Source organism: Aethalodelphis obliquidens, unplaced genomic scaffold (assembly GCF_003676395.1).
Source record: "Aethalodelphis obliquidens isolate GAN/ISIS:26980383/991018 unplaced genomic scaffold, ASM367639v1 scaffold36, whole genome shotgun sequence".
In the NCBI taxonomy this organism is placed as follows: domain Eukaryota; kingdom Metazoa; phylum Chordata; class Mammalia; order Artiodactyla; family Delphinidae; genus Aethalodelphis; species Aethalodelphis obliquidens.
In genome coordinates, this window is record NW_020837980.1 from 18,087,857 (window position 1) to 18,103,297 (window position 15,441).

Sequence of the window (15,441 nt, forward strand, 5' to 3'; positions counted from 1 at the left end):
TCAGGTTCCCAATATACACTTGTAGAACAAATAAATAATTATAACCTCCAATACTGAACTTTGATGTCGAAAAGTAATGAATTCTTGTGCCTTGGAATTATAGAGAGCTATTTGCCCTTACCTCAGACTATGTTTCTTGCATTTTTATTTGTGCTTTTATAATTCTTCTTTCTGCTCCCTTATCATAAAGCTGCCAGCGTCTTGCTTCTGTTTCCAAAAGTTCCTCCCTCCCCCATTAATGCACTGATTCTAATCTGCTGTAGAGTAGAATTAAACTTATTATGTTATGCCGGAAATAAAAGGAAATAGTCTCTAAGAGAGTGGATTTTTGATGCCCATGTTGGTCACCCAAAGGCTTTTTTTGCTCCCTTCTGTTTTCTCAGCTGTGTTTCAGAAGGCTGCATCTGCTGGATGAGTGACTCCCAGGTAAGTCAAGCATTAGCAGAAGAGCTATGATAGAAACTCATGGTAAATGAGTCTTACATGGGCTAGAACCTCAAAGCTTGTCATCCAGGAAAAGAATGCTTCTGATCATAGGATCTGACATCTAAATTAACTGGTTCCTCCACCTTTGTGAATCAAAACCAACAGAAGTCACACCCCAGACAATGAGGGGGGCCCTGATACGCTACATAATTCCTCAAAATTCAGAAGTAAACCAAATCTTCCATTTGCTGGTGCTTTTAGTCTACTAGGCTTTCCCTCCCTGGGTCCTGGAGGTTCCAAATTTATTGTGTCATCAGTCCAGCAGGATTGAGCATTTCCCAGAGTTTCCACAGAATTGAGAGAATCTCTACTTTGTGTGAAAACACAAAACGGATGAAAAGCAAATGGGTGAAAATCCTGATTTTGAGTTTACCAAGAAATCATTTAGCTTTCAATAACACATTCTTTCACTCACAAAGAGTTCAATGAAGACAGAAGAGAACTGGTCCAAAATAGTGAGGGAGGAAGTGAGATTAGCATCACACTTGTTGTAGATCACAGCCTTGTTGTGCCTCAAATACCATCTTGGTTCCAAAGCAAACTGGTCAAGGCATGAGTTTTCTTCCCCCTCCATGGTCTGGTTTAGGGCCAGAGAATTTCTTGTTATTTGGAGAATGTAAGGGAAGGGCCAGGATGCAGAACTCAAGCTTCTGCCCTGTGTCAGCAGCTGCCCCACCAGGGGACCCTGAGCTGGCTGTCTTAGCACTTTTGGAGTCCAATTCTCAGTCTATAAAGGGAGTGACGATTGTACCACTCTGCTCCCAGGATGGTGTGACACTTTGTTAATTGGTGTTTGGAAAAGCTTATATCGTTGGATGAAAGCATTTACAAGTTTTGAGCTCTGTTCTTAGCTGAGTCTCTGTACAGTTGGATTTTCTCGACTATGGTAAATGGGACTTCTATAATTTCCCTCTCGAGAACTAATTCTATAACCCTAAGAGTGTCATGGTGAACAGATACATTTACAAACCTCTTATGTTTCCCTCGGACTCATTTTTCATCTCATAGATGATCAACACAAACTCCTTAAACTCTAAGAAAAATTCTTTAAAAGATTTTAATTCTAAAAATATGTGGTATAAACTGGATTTTTCTAAATCAAATCGTGGATTGAATGCAGGAGTAAAATTTTGCTTGCTAAAAATTTTTAATTTTGACTGTTTTAGAAATGATTATGTTTTTCAAAGTGAATAGCTACCTTCTGATATTATCTTTTTTTAACAGCTTTATTAAGGTAAAAATGACGTGCAATAAAGTACACTGTTTAAACTGTACAATTTGAAAAGTTTTAACAAGGATATATGCCCGTGAAACCATTACCCCAATCAAGATAATGAACATACCCATCAGCCCCCAAACTTTCCTTGTGCCCTTTTGTAATCCCTCACTGTTTCCCCTTCCCCCATAGTTTGCATTTTCTAGAATTTTATATTAATAGAATCAAAAATCGTGTGCTCTCTTTTGCCTGGATTCTTTCATTCAGTGTAACTATTTTGAAATTTATTCCATGTTGTTGGGTCTACCATAGTTCATTCCTTTTTATTGCTGAATAGTATTCCATTGTATGCATGTAACACATTTGCTTATCTCTTCACATATTGATGGACGTTTAGGTTGTTTCCACTTTGGGGCTATTGTGAATAAAGCTGTTATGGACATTCATGTACAAGTTGTTGTCTGGATATATCCTTTCACTTCTCTTGGCCAAATACCGAGGTGGAGAATGGCTAGGTCATATGGTACAATATTATCTTCTGAGTAGATCCTAAATAAATAGAGATTGTGTTTGGAGAAAAGCAGGATATATGTGAACTCCTACATATAGTTCTCTTGATGCCTGTAAGTGTTTATCATGGAACCAAAAACAAAAAAAATCATACCTTCTTTTTCTTTCCTTGTATTATGATAATGATAGAAAGCATTTGCTTTTGTGTTACACAAGGGGATTTACAAAATGCCTTTGCATATATTATCTTAACATGTCCTATTAACAAATAATTTCTTCTTCTGTTTCTCCAATTCACTCCAATTGATTACTCTCCCTACACAACAGTAACATCTCCAAGACTGAATAAAATATTCTAGATGTGTTCTCAAAAGAACTACATGTTCCTATGACTAAGTCGCTTTGCTGTGCACCTGAAACTATCACAACATTTGCTATATTGACATTGATAATCGGCTATACACCAATACATAATAAAAAGTTTTTTTTAAAAAAAGAGCTACATGTTCAAATTGCTTTTGCTCCCTTGTTTCTCAAACTCTAGGTCATGCCCCCTTACCAAAGGCTACATTGTCCCAACCTCAAAAGTGAATCAGCAAGATGTAGACCAGATCCCCCATATGCCTCCTCTTGGCTGCTGTCTTCTTTCTCTCTCTCATTTCCATGTCTGTAGAGACTCATCAATCCCTAACGCTGCAGTTTTTATCTTACAAACTTCATATCTGGACTCTAACTCATTCACAGATATCTCAACTAAGAAGATACAGAAACTGCAATTCCCAAACCCTGGATCATCTTACCATGTTGTTTAAGTTAGAAAATAGTATTATTTGGGAGATGCTGTCAAAAACTAGCCTTGCATGTTCACTCTTTTATGCCAGAAATCATTCTACTCAATTGTTGTAGAAAATTTTAGTGACAACTTTAGAATCATCACTCCAACAATCTCATCCACTCTCTCTCCATCCTCTTCTGCCCTACCTTCTGCTTTTTTGCTGCCATTTCTCTCTTCACTCTTCCAATTTCTTCTAAGGTTTGGAGAAAACTCAAAGACTATAGGAGAGAATTCTAAAAAGAGTGTTTGGCTTTGGGACAATTGGTTTCCCCACTGCAAAAGCTATATTATATTCCTCCCTACACAAAAATATAATTTAATGTCGATTTTAAACTTTTTAAATAGAACTACCAAAGCACTGAAAATATGGAATTCAAAAAGTAATATTAGGGAACTTCCCTGGTAGTGCAGTAGTTAAGAATCTGCCTGCCAATGCAGGGGACATGGGTTCAAGCCCTGCTCAGGGCAGATCCCATGTGCTGCAGAGCAGCTGAACCCGTGGACCAAAACTACTGAACCTGCACTCTAGAGCCTACAAGCCACAACTACTGAGCCCACGTGCCACAACTACTGAAGCCTGCGCGCCGAGAGCCCGTGCTCAAAAGAAGCCACCCCAATGAGAAGCCTATGCACTGCGATGAAGAGTAGCCCTCGCTCACCGCAACTAGAGAAAACTATGCACAGCCACAAAGACCCAACGCAGCCAAATAAATAAATAAATTTTTTTTTTTTTTAAGTGAAAATATTTCTGCTTAAAAAAAAAGGTAGGTCTTCCCTGGTGGCGCAGTAGTTGAGAGTCCGCCTGCTGATGCAGGGGACACGGGTTCGTGTCCCGGTCCGGGAAGATCCCACATGCCGAGGAGCGGCTGGGCCCATGAGCCATGGCCGCTGAGCCTGCGCATCCGGAGCCTGTGCTCCACAGCGGGAGAGGCCACAACAGTGAGAGGCCCGCATACCACAAAAAAAAAAAAGGATAATATTAGATTGGGAGATGTCTTCCTAAGCAAACATAACACTTAGAATGAAAAAAGAAAATTATTGATAGATTGACTATGTAAATTTTCCATTTCTGTATGTGAAAGATATCATAACAAAGTTAAAAATTAAGAGGCAGCTTGGGAGAGAATACTTGCAATATATATATAAGGGGAAAGATTGTTACTCTTTTTTTTTTAAACAATGAAACATGCAACACCTTTAATTTACTTTATTTTTCGCTGCGTTGGGTCTTTGTTGCTGCACGTGAGCTTTCTCTAGTTGCAGCGAGCAGGGGCTATGTTTTGTTGCGGTGCATGGGCTTCTCATTGTGGTGGCTTGTCTTGTTGCAGAGCATGGGCTCTAGGCGCTCAGGCTTCGGTAGTTGTGGCACGTGAGCTCAGTAGTTGTGGCCCGTGGGCACTAAGGCACGTGGGTTTCAGTACCTGCGGTTCATGGGCTTAGTTGCTCTGCGGCATATGGGATCTTCCCAGACCAGGTATCGAACCCGTGTCCCCTGCACTGGCAGGCGGATTCTTAACCACTGCACCACCAGGGAAGTCCCAGATTGCTACTCTTAATATATAAAAAGCTCCCTACATTGTATTGTACCCTTAAGATTTGTGCATTTTACTGTATGTAAATTTTACTTCAGTAGAAAGGACTGTAAATGAATATCAAAGTCTGTTATTGATAAACCTCTGGAGTATTTAGTGTATGGATATCAATAACTTAATTTTGAAATGCACAAAAATAAGGTGGCTTGATAAATGAATAAAGGGATGGATAGATGGAAAGATAAGTGATAAAGTAAGTATAGCAAAATGTTAAGTATCAAGTCTAGATGGTGGGTGTGTGGACGTCTACTACACAATTCTTTCAACATATCTGTATGCTTAAAATTTTTCATAATAAAATGTTGGGGGAAAGTCCCTAAAAAGGAATAAGAAAATACATGTAACTCCTAAGAAGAGTAAACAAGGAAATTTACAGAAATAATTTCTTTGAAATAAAGAAAAACAAATGGACAAATAAAACAGGATGTTCAATCTCACTTGGAATCAGCAACAACTTATAAAGCTTGATAACATGCAACAGAAATATATACACATGGGAAAAAATATATGTGTAAGGACATTTATTGATTTTTTTGTTTAATATAGAAAAATTTTTTAAAAGAAAAGAAAGGGAAAAAAAGAAAAGAAACAAGCTGAACACCCCTCCCTGGGGAAATGTTTAAATTAATGACAATGTGTCCATGGTACAGAACCTTAGGCAGCAGCACAGAAGAGTGAGGTAGCTTAGGGTGTACTGACATGAGATCTCCAAGGTCTATTGTTCATCGGAAAAATGAACATCACAGAGAGAATTGTATAAAATGACCATTTACATTTAAAAAAAAACAATAGAACTATGAACGTATGAAGATGCACAGAAAAAAAAATGTCCCAAAAGATGGTCAATCTCTGATTCATCTTAGGAAACAGTGAAATTGGAGGGAGGGGAAAAGACATTAGAAGGACATTTAAGCTTCTACCCTGTAGACTCCCATCTTACCTGGACTTTTTACAACAAGTAAGCAATACTTTGGTAACTTTTTAAATTACCTAAATTGATCCAAGATGCTAGTAATGACTCTTATCTAAATATTCCTAAAACACCCTGTGGAAGTTGCAAAATTCGGACAAGAATCCACATATTTTTCCTGCCTAACATCAAAAGCCTGGAGTCTTGCAGACAAAACATCTGGTGATCTTTTAAGGGATTTTTCTTTTCTTTTCCTCTGAATGTCTTAGCATTCACGTCTATTAAGCCAAACGGTCACAAGCCTATAAACCATGTGAAAGTTCTTTCTTCTCCCAATTACTTCGCCCGAGGGTTTAACCCAACCCTGGACACAGAGCCTGATCCCAATAGAAGCTCCGTTGAGAGAAAAGGGTTCTTAAATATAATGGAACGTATTCTGAGCTAAATGCCAAAGAGTAGATGGGTCAGGGAGGGGGAATTTTACAAAAACACTGCAAGCCAAAGGAAAGAGAGGCAAAGATGATATGTGAGAAGAAACAGAAAGAAGATGGAAGTAGAGAGAGCAGAGAGTGAGGAAGGGGTTTTGATTTTAAAGGTTGAAACATTCTGATCCGTGAAAGAATTCAAGAGGAATTTCACCACCTAGGCTCACATGTGTATTTGCACATATGGTTCCATTCAGGAAACCAGAAGAGACTTTCTGGAGGCAGACAGAATGGTAAATCATTTAAGTGAAGTTTCTAGCTATGCAGATATGCAGACATGGGTAGAGGAGCAGAAGAGCTGAGTTGGGATACACTCTCTGAAAGATTATATGCCCATGACGAACAGGCTCCCTGCCCACGAAGACCCTCAGAGCTTTCCACAAATATTTTGTCATGAGTAGGGAGGACATTCAGCTTCTTGCCCCTCTGTGACTTCTCTGGTGCAGACTGGATGGCTTGCATCTGGAATCCAGCAAAAATACCTGTGTCCAGGTGAAGAGGTAAGGTAACCGGTACCAGAATGCCATTCCCAGAGCATGTGTCTCATTACCTCTGCTGAAGGAAAAACTCCCCCTGTACTTTTGAGGGAGGCAGGGGTGCCCTGGTCAGTATGTCCTCATGTTAAACCTCAGTTCACTCAACACACATGTACTGGGGACTTAATTAATGCCAGACACTGCTCTTTGCTGTGGAAACGCAGAAATGAGTGGCACGACCCTCTCCCCCAAAATCTCACAGTCTGCTGGGTAAATATTTACAATACAATGGATGTTTGTAAAAGGTACAGTGCCAGTACGAAGTCAACAGAGATCAACTGCTGGGGAAGGGAAGAGACAAGCCCAGTGTCACAGAAAGTGAGCACTGAGCTGCACTTTTAAAATGAGTAGAAGCTCAAGAGAATGAGAAGATAAGCCAAAGACTGGGAGAAAATATTTGCAGAAGACATATCTGATGAAGGACTGTTATCCAAAATATACAAAGAACTCATAAAACTCAAGAATAAGAAACGAACAACCTGATTAAAAAATGGACAAAAAATCTTCTCTGACACCTCCCCAAAGAAGATATACAGATGGCAAATAAGCACGTGAAAAGATGCCCCACATCATATGTCGTCAGGGAAATGCAAGTTAAAACAACAATGAGGTACCACTACACATCTATTAGAATGGCTCAAATCAAAAACTGACAACACCAAATGCTTGCAAAGATATGGAGCTAAAAGAACCCTCATTCATTGCTGGTGGGAATTCAAAATGGTACAGCTACCTTGTTTTTTTGTTGTTTTGTTTTGTTACTTGTACTTTGCTTCATTTATTGAGGTTTTTAGCTGTGTTCATGAAAGCCTCTGTGAAACTTGGTGCAAGTATAGCAGAACTGAGGAGAGGGCCATTCTCCTAGCCTGTCACCACTACACCACAGCCCACAGGTAGAGCCACTTTGGATGACCGTTAGGCAGATCCTTATAAAACTAAACATACTTTTACCAAATAATCCAGCAATCACAGTCCTTGGTGTTTACCCAAACGAAGTGAAAATACATGTCCACCCAGGAACCTGCACACAGATGTTTACAGCAGCTTTATTCATAATTGCCCAAACCAGGAAACCACCGAGATGTCCTTCAGTAGGTGAATGGAGAAACAAACTGTGGTACATCCAGAAAATGGAATATTATTCAGCACTATAAAGAAATGAGCCATCAAGCCATGAAAAGACATTGAGGAACTTTTAAATGCATATTAGTAAATGAAAGAAGCCCATCTGAAAAGCCTACATACTGTGTGATTCCAACAATATGATATACTGGAAACAGTAAAACTAGAGACAGTGAAAAGATCAGTGGTTGCCTGGGTTTGGTGGAAGAGAAGGATGAATAGGCAAAGCACAGAGGATGTTTTAGGGCTGTGAAACTACACTGTATGATTCTACAGTGGTGGATACATGTCATTAGACATTTGCCAAAACTCATAGATTGTACAACACCAAGAATGAACCCTAATGTACACTATGGACCTTGGGTGATCATGATATATCAATGTTGCTTCATCAGTTATAATAAATGTACCATTCTGGTGTGGGGCATGGATACTGGAGGAGGCTAGGAAGGGAAAGCATGGAGTATATGGGAACTCTCTATAACTTCCACTCAGTTTTGCTGTAAATCTAAAACTGCTCTAAAAAATTAAGTCTATTTAAAAGGAAAAAAATGGGACTTCCTGGTGGTCCAGTGGATAAGACTCCACACTCCCAATGCAGGGGGCCCAAGGTTGATCCCTGGTCGGGGAACTAGATCCCACATGCCTACCTCAACTAAGAGTTCGCATGCCTCAACTAAAGATCCCGCATGCTGCAACAAACACCTGGCTCAGCCTAAATGAATAAATATTTTAAAAGTAAATAAATAAAAGGGGGCTTCCCTGGTGGTGCAGTGGTTGGGAGTCCGCCTGCTGATGTGGGGGACGCGGGTTCGTGCCCCGGTCCGGGAAGATCCCACATGCCGCGGAGCGGCTGGGCCCGTGAGCCATGGCCGCTGAGCCTGCGCGTCCGGAGCCTGTGCTCCGCAACGGGAGAGGCCGCAACAGTGAGAGGCCCGCGTACCGCAAAAAAACAAAAAGAATAAATAGATAAATGTCCTGAGATTTCAACAACAACAAAAATGATAATTATATTTGATGAGTTGGGGAAAGGCAGATTATGAATGTAAAGCACTGAGCCTGGAGAATAGTACATTGTAAATTCCCAGTACACGTTGGCTGTTATTACCATCCTCCTCTGCCTCGCCGTCCTCCTCATCATTAACAGCATTCCAGAAAGGGGGAATGTGTTTAAGGCACAGAGACAGAAAACCACACAAAGCTGCTGGGAGTTCACAAACAGTGTCACGTCTCTGGTGCACCTGAACGGGGGCGAGAGGAGGAGACCACCCAGGTCTTGCCGAGCCATGATTACCCCCAAAGAACTTGGGGCTTCATCCCGAACCTAAACAGGGATAGCCTTCAGCAAGAGAGTCCATGAGATCAGATCTGCATTTCTGGAAGGTTGGCGAGGGGACCCAGCCCTGGGGCTGCTGCCATGGTCTAAGAGAGGAATTATGCTCTTCTGGGTCAAGTAGCAGGGGTGAGAGCAGTGGGAATGGAGGCTGAAGTGGTAGCACGGATAGACTTTTGAGACCACTTAGACGTTAGAGGTGAGGGAGAAGAAGAGAGAGGCAGCTAGGATGGTCTTGGGTTTCTGGTTTTGGTGAACAAGAATGATGGGGTCAGTAAGGGGAGGCACGGGTTGGGACAGGGCAGTGAGATGGGGGGAAGTGAGCAAAGGGCATAAGACTTCTCTGCTCTTGAGCACTTCCTGGATGGGCGTGGCCATCATGGTACCACCGATGACGGACAGAGGCAGAATTTAGGAAGCACTGAACATGGTCCTGCCACTCTGCGAGGCTTCTGCCTGCATCATCTCATTTAATCCTTCCACCAACTTTATGAAAGAGATATTGTCATTATCCTTTTTTTTTTTACAGAGGAGGAAACTGAGGCTTCCAAACTCGCCTACAGTCACACAGTAAGTGGTGGAGCAGAGATCTACACACCTGTCTCCTTGACTGCAAAACCCACATCTCCTAAATGAAAACACTCCACAGACGCGGTGAACCAACATCACCTCTGGCCCTTTCTCCTCCGTGTGACCTAGAGACACGTGGCCTTGTCTTCCTAGCAGAGCCAGTCCCCATCTGGATGCATAGCTAGGAGAGAGAGCTCCCTCTCCTTCGGTGGGGACCCCTGGGCATGGTGCAGCCTACACAGCTGAACACGGGGTCCCTGTGCCCCATTTCCTAAGCACGGTTCCCTTGCTGTCCCCCTGGGGCAGGATAGGACCCATCTGAGGACACCATAAATCCATGAAGACATTTCAGCAGCTCTAAGGGTCAGGTTTCACTCTGGTTAAATGACACTTCCCAGAGGAGTGCTGCTTTTCTACACATACTGCTACTTCCCTTGCCTGGATGGGATGCACTGTCCTGGGAACTACATAAGCCCTGGCGACAAAGTGGGGTTTTTATTAAAAAAAAAAAAAAAAAGGTAGAACTAGGGGTAAAAATTGGACCAAGAAGAAATAAAAGATGGGTGTATATTTGGCACCTTTGTAATGAAAACCTTTGGGACTGTGAAATTTGCTTTCCTCAGCAATGTGGAGCAATGAAAATTGCTGCAGTTAATTAATGGCTGTGACTTTTAGCATAGCAGTTTCCAAATGCCAGTCCTTGGGCCAAGTAAGTCCACGATGAAGTGTCACGGCAAGATGAAATGGGAAAAATAAGGGCAATGAAATATGCCTGTGTAGGTGGAGACGTATACTATGTAGATTACATAAATTTATCCATGTCTGCATAACTTTTCCAATTGCCTTTCTTGGGAAAAACTCTCCTTTCTTCTGAGACTATTATCTTCCAATTTTGAGAGTACTTTTTACACTCCAAGCAGCAACGCCAAGATTCTGGAACAACTATTGCAGTTAGCAAACCTTGTTTAATCATTTAACCAACATTCATTAAACATCTACTGTCTGCCGAGCTCTGGGGATGTCCCGGAAAACAAGATTAACCAACTGCTGCTCTCACAGAGCTCACCCAGCGGGAAAGGAGGGTGCTGTTGATGTCATAAGGAGCAGAAGGAATACTGTGAAGGAGAACACAGGGTGTTACAGGAGCACATGCCGGGCAAACTGGCCTCACTGGAGCTCTGGGAAGGCTTCGTTGAGAAAATGGCGTTTAGGCTGAGCCCTGCAGGATGAGTAGGAATTAGCTGGGTGAAGTGACCCTGAGTGGCAGCAAAGGATGAGGTATTTCTGAGGAACGGGGGAAAGTGAGTGAGGCTCACGTGCTAGGTGACTGGCTATGTCGCAGGAGCACTTTACCGGTTTGCATGTAGATAGTCTACGGCTAAGAAAGGAAAGTTCCCCTGCACAGGGTAAGCCAGAATCAGACCCATGCACCATGTCGCCAGAAGATGCTCCCAACTGCTTGCAGCAAAGTCAAGTTATAAATGTGGGACTGCACGCTCTCACGCACTGTTTGATAAATAAGTGTCCAATGAATAAGATGCTGTAACTAGTTGGCAAGGCTGGGCAAACAGGTCATTCTTCTGACCGCTCTGTGCCTTGTTTTTCCTTGTGTGTAAAATAAGAGGGTTAGACCGTACAAACTACTATATATAAAATAGATAAGCAACAAGGACATACTGTTGAGCACAGGGAATTATACCCATTATCTTGTAATAACCTGAAATGGAGTATAATCTGCAAAAATACTGAATCACTATGCTGTACAGCTGAAACTAACACAATATTGTAAATCAACTATACTTCAATAAATAAAGTAATTAATTGAATTAAATAAGAGGGTTGGATTAAATAAGCTCTAGGGTCTGCCCTGGGCAAACATTCCATAATGAGAAATGCAGAATAGCATTTGAAAATTGAGGTCAGGGTGGTAGGTGTTGCATGTGTGTTAGCAACAATCCTCATCACAGCCCCAGGAAATAGGTGTTGTTACTACCATTTTACAGATGAGAAACTGTGAGACAGACAGCAAAAGTTCCAAGGTCATGCTCGAGTACACAGCAGATCCAGGATTCAAACCCAGTTCTGTTTGATTCCCAAATCCATGCTCTCTCCATCAAACCGAGCACACTACCATCAAGTTTTACGATGCTCTATGATTTAGCGGTTGCTGCATCAGTATTCTTCAGCCTGGCATTCAGAGTCTCTTCTGTGCCACTCTTCCCCTTGGCTCTAATCAGACTGGCCTCCGGGCTGGCCCAGTATCGCCATCACCCGGCAGCACTCTGCTCATGCTGTCCATCTTCGATCTCCCCATCACCTTCTCCCTCTCCCACTGGAATGAAATCAAGTGAGCAACTGGACGATGACCCAGAAACAAAACACACTGGACATGGTCGTACAAGCACATGGGAGGAGATGTTACAGGAGAGGATATCTGAAGCCCAACTAGGCCTTCAGAGTAGCCTTAGTAGAAGGAATGACAGCACTAAAGCTCTTGGTAGGCAGGTCACTGTCGGGAGTTCCTGCAACTGTGACAGCTGCACCAAGTACAGTGGGGTAGAAGACACGCAGATCCAGGCATGACGCTGACCCGGAGTGGCCCGGAAAATGGCAGGGGAATCCCTGAATTGGGTCAAGTACCAAGACAGGCACTTCAGCCATGAGAAAAACAAGGCAAGAAACACCACGAGAATGGAGCCCAAGGTTGGGACTTGGCTCCAGAGGGCATAAAAGGAGCCCAATCATTGACGAGTGATGCCTCGTATGAGCCAGACCAGCAACAAAACTTCCCAAATTGGATGAGGGCTGGTCCCAGGTGTTGGAGCAAATGTGAGTCTGATATCTTGGACAGGGAACCAGTGAGACCATTTCAAGGATCTTGGCTGCCTTGGTTCTAATTCTATCCCTGAAGCTGACTAGCTGGGTAATCCTGAGACAGTAATGAGAGACAGTTCTCCTTGGGTCTCTCATAAGTTTGCATGTCTTATGAGAGAGGCACTGACTACTCTTTGTTCCAGATTTATCTTTTCAAAGGCATTGGTATAATAAACAGCCTTGGAAGACAGAGTCTCCCTTCGGAACAAAAATCAAGGCTTTTACCCCCCATTATAAAAGATTTGGGTTCCCTAAGCTCAAGGTTCCTCTTCTGTGATGAAACCCACTTCGTGTGCAGGTGTCATCTGGTCCGCTTAGCATATTTTTCAACAAATTCTATTCCTTCCTTCCACCACCCATCTCAGAGAGGTGGTATAGGGATCATAAAAAGAACTCAGTGTACATGGTAATGTGCTCCATTATTATAATTATTATTAATAATACAAATTCTACAATTTTTTCAAGTCCCAGCTTATGTCTGGATCTCCATGATGACCTTCCCCAGCACTCCGGGACAGAGGCTAGTCACACAATCTATACATATTGTCAAACATTTTTATGCTTACTTCTTGAGTGTTATTTTTAACTCCTGGACTTTACTATTAGTGTTTGAGGGCAGGGACAACATCTCCCACCTCTTCTAGATCAGGCATCTACACTTAGCTTTATGGTAAAGGTGCCCAGTAAACACATAAATTGATAAGTCACATATGTCACCATTCTACATACCTATTACCAGAAGAAACATAAGAAAAGTCAATAGGAAGGAACGTTAATTTGTTTTTAATTAGTTTTACTGTCTCTGTGATGCAAGTTTTGTAGCCTGGAGAGAGGGCAGGCTGTTCAAAACTGTCTGTGGGATGACAAGCCCATTGAACTTATCTGAAAGGCTGATTTAGCAGTTCATGTGTTCATAGGATTTTTACATCAAGGATATTATTAAGCACAGACTTAAGTATTTATATATGCAACGCAGAATACAATAATTCATATAAGTTCTTTCCAACAACTCATCATGTGGAACAGACCACCTGCCCACCCACAGGAAACCGTCAGGGTCAAACTTCAGAAGCCACATCTTCACACTGTTCCTGGGATCTCTGAGCCACAGGGTGTGTCACCTATTCAAAAAAGATGTTAATGGAATTAAGTTCTGAGCTATTATGGTCAGCAAGCAATAACTCTTATGAGCAAAAGCAAAACTAAGGCAATAAGAACCAAAATTAAGCAGATACAACAAATAGTTTTCATGCTATTGACATCATTATACATGTTCAGTGTATCCAGTGAGTTTCTTTTCTCCAAGATACTTGTCCCGCAAGATGGGTAGAGGTACCTTGGTCACGGCCTGATCATCTAACAGCCATGCATCTCAGATACATGATTTATGAAGTGCTGAGAATGTTCTCTCAATGAGTTATGCTAAGATGCTAAATTGTTTCTTCAGGGTCACCAGTACAAATCCAAAATGCTACTGCCATTGGGTATGACAGTCCACAAAGTAATATGAGCCTATCATTTCACAAACCTGCAAAGGAAGATTTTGCACTCCCCAAAAGTGCCCAAATGTGGAAGTCTATCAGTGTTAGAATCTGACATCATGTCAGCATTTTCATCTCCCGCAAGCAGAGAGAACTGAGAAGGTTCTACAAAGAGAATCCTCCTGTCCCCTTATCTCCTGTGTTCTGGTCTGAAGTGTAGACCATCTGCCATGTTCCCTAACATGGATTTTTCAAAAACACCAGGATTCTCAGGGAATGTTACAACCTGTGAAATCATGTATGTAACGTGTCTGATTCATTATAAGGACTCACCGAATGTTAATTCCCTGCTCTCTGTCCTTCTCCCTAAAGAAACCAGAAATTAGGAATAAGATTGTGCTACCAAACCCAAGAGAGCAGCGACAGAGACTACAGATCACTTCATCAAACGCTTCCTCCATCCCACCAGCCACGCGTGGGACAGAGGGCAAGAGGAAACCCAGGCACGTCTGTTGCCACTGGAGATGGGAACACACATCTTTGCAAGTCTGTGCTGTGAAGAGATTCTCCCAGATTAATAGATCCTAATCTTCCCAAGAGGTTCAGGTTATCCCTAGGCAGATGACACACCCTATTGAGAGGGTTCATGTGACCATCAGGAAATGGAATTTTAGCATCTCTTTCTTTCACCAGAGCATGAGGGATTTGCAATGTGATTGAATGCAGCCTTTGACCATTCACGGTTGTGCGTGTGACACCCTCTAAAACACCCACTATGTATGCTGTAGGGGAGCAAAATTTGCCAGCCCAAAATATGCCTTTTTGGCCTGAGGATTAATTTAGGCTGATTATTTTTAAGAAACAGAAGACTCAGGAACTCTGACCTTCCCCATAACTTCCTAAAAGAATTTAGATAGAAGACCTGTTCCTGGAATACAGCTGTCACTAGAGGGATCTGCAGAGAGTAAGGGCTGAGTATAGTGGGGAAGCTCAGCAGGGCCTGGGGATCAGAGTCCACTCTGTATCCCACTGTCTCTGGATGGCCCAACAAACATTCATTTACCAAACATTCGCTTTACTAACTCCATGTGAATTGCTTGCCTCCCCTTCCAAATCCCAAACCCCTATCCCCAACATTTTCTTTCGTCTTTAGCTGAAGGTAGTATCGAAGGGGAGGGCTTTGGCCAACACTGTGGTGAGTTACCCCATTTTCCTGGGTCTCTTCCATGTATACTTGTTATTAAACTTTTGTTTGATTTTTCTCCTGCTAATCTGTTCCATGTCAATTTCATTCTTAGAGCAGCCAGAAGAACCTAGAAGGGTGGAGGAAAACTTCCTCCCCAACAATGCAGTCATGCCCATGCAGGCGGCCAGGCCGACCATGCTGCCCAGAGCTGGGACCAGAACAGACCTCCAGCACCTCCTTGATTAAGCAACTTTGCAGAGTTAATTAAAAATCAGAAACAATGGGACTGATTTCACAAACCAATA

At 42.3% G+C, this 15,441-nt stretch overlaps 1 long non-coding RNA gene across 1 annotated transcript; it reads right to left on the reverse strand.

The window, feature by feature from the left end:
- Positions 1–13,255: 13,255 nt before the first annotated feature.
- Positions 13,256–14,441, reverse strand: LOC113632280 (uncharacterized). The gene is made up of 2 exons (XR_003437750.1): positions 14,284–14,441; positions 13,256–13,590 (listed from the first exon to the last, which is right to left on the reverse strand). It is a non-coding gene; the product is annotated as an uncharacterized LOC113632280 (long non-coding RNA).
- Between the last annotated feature and the right edge of the window lie 1,000 nt (positions 14,442–15,441).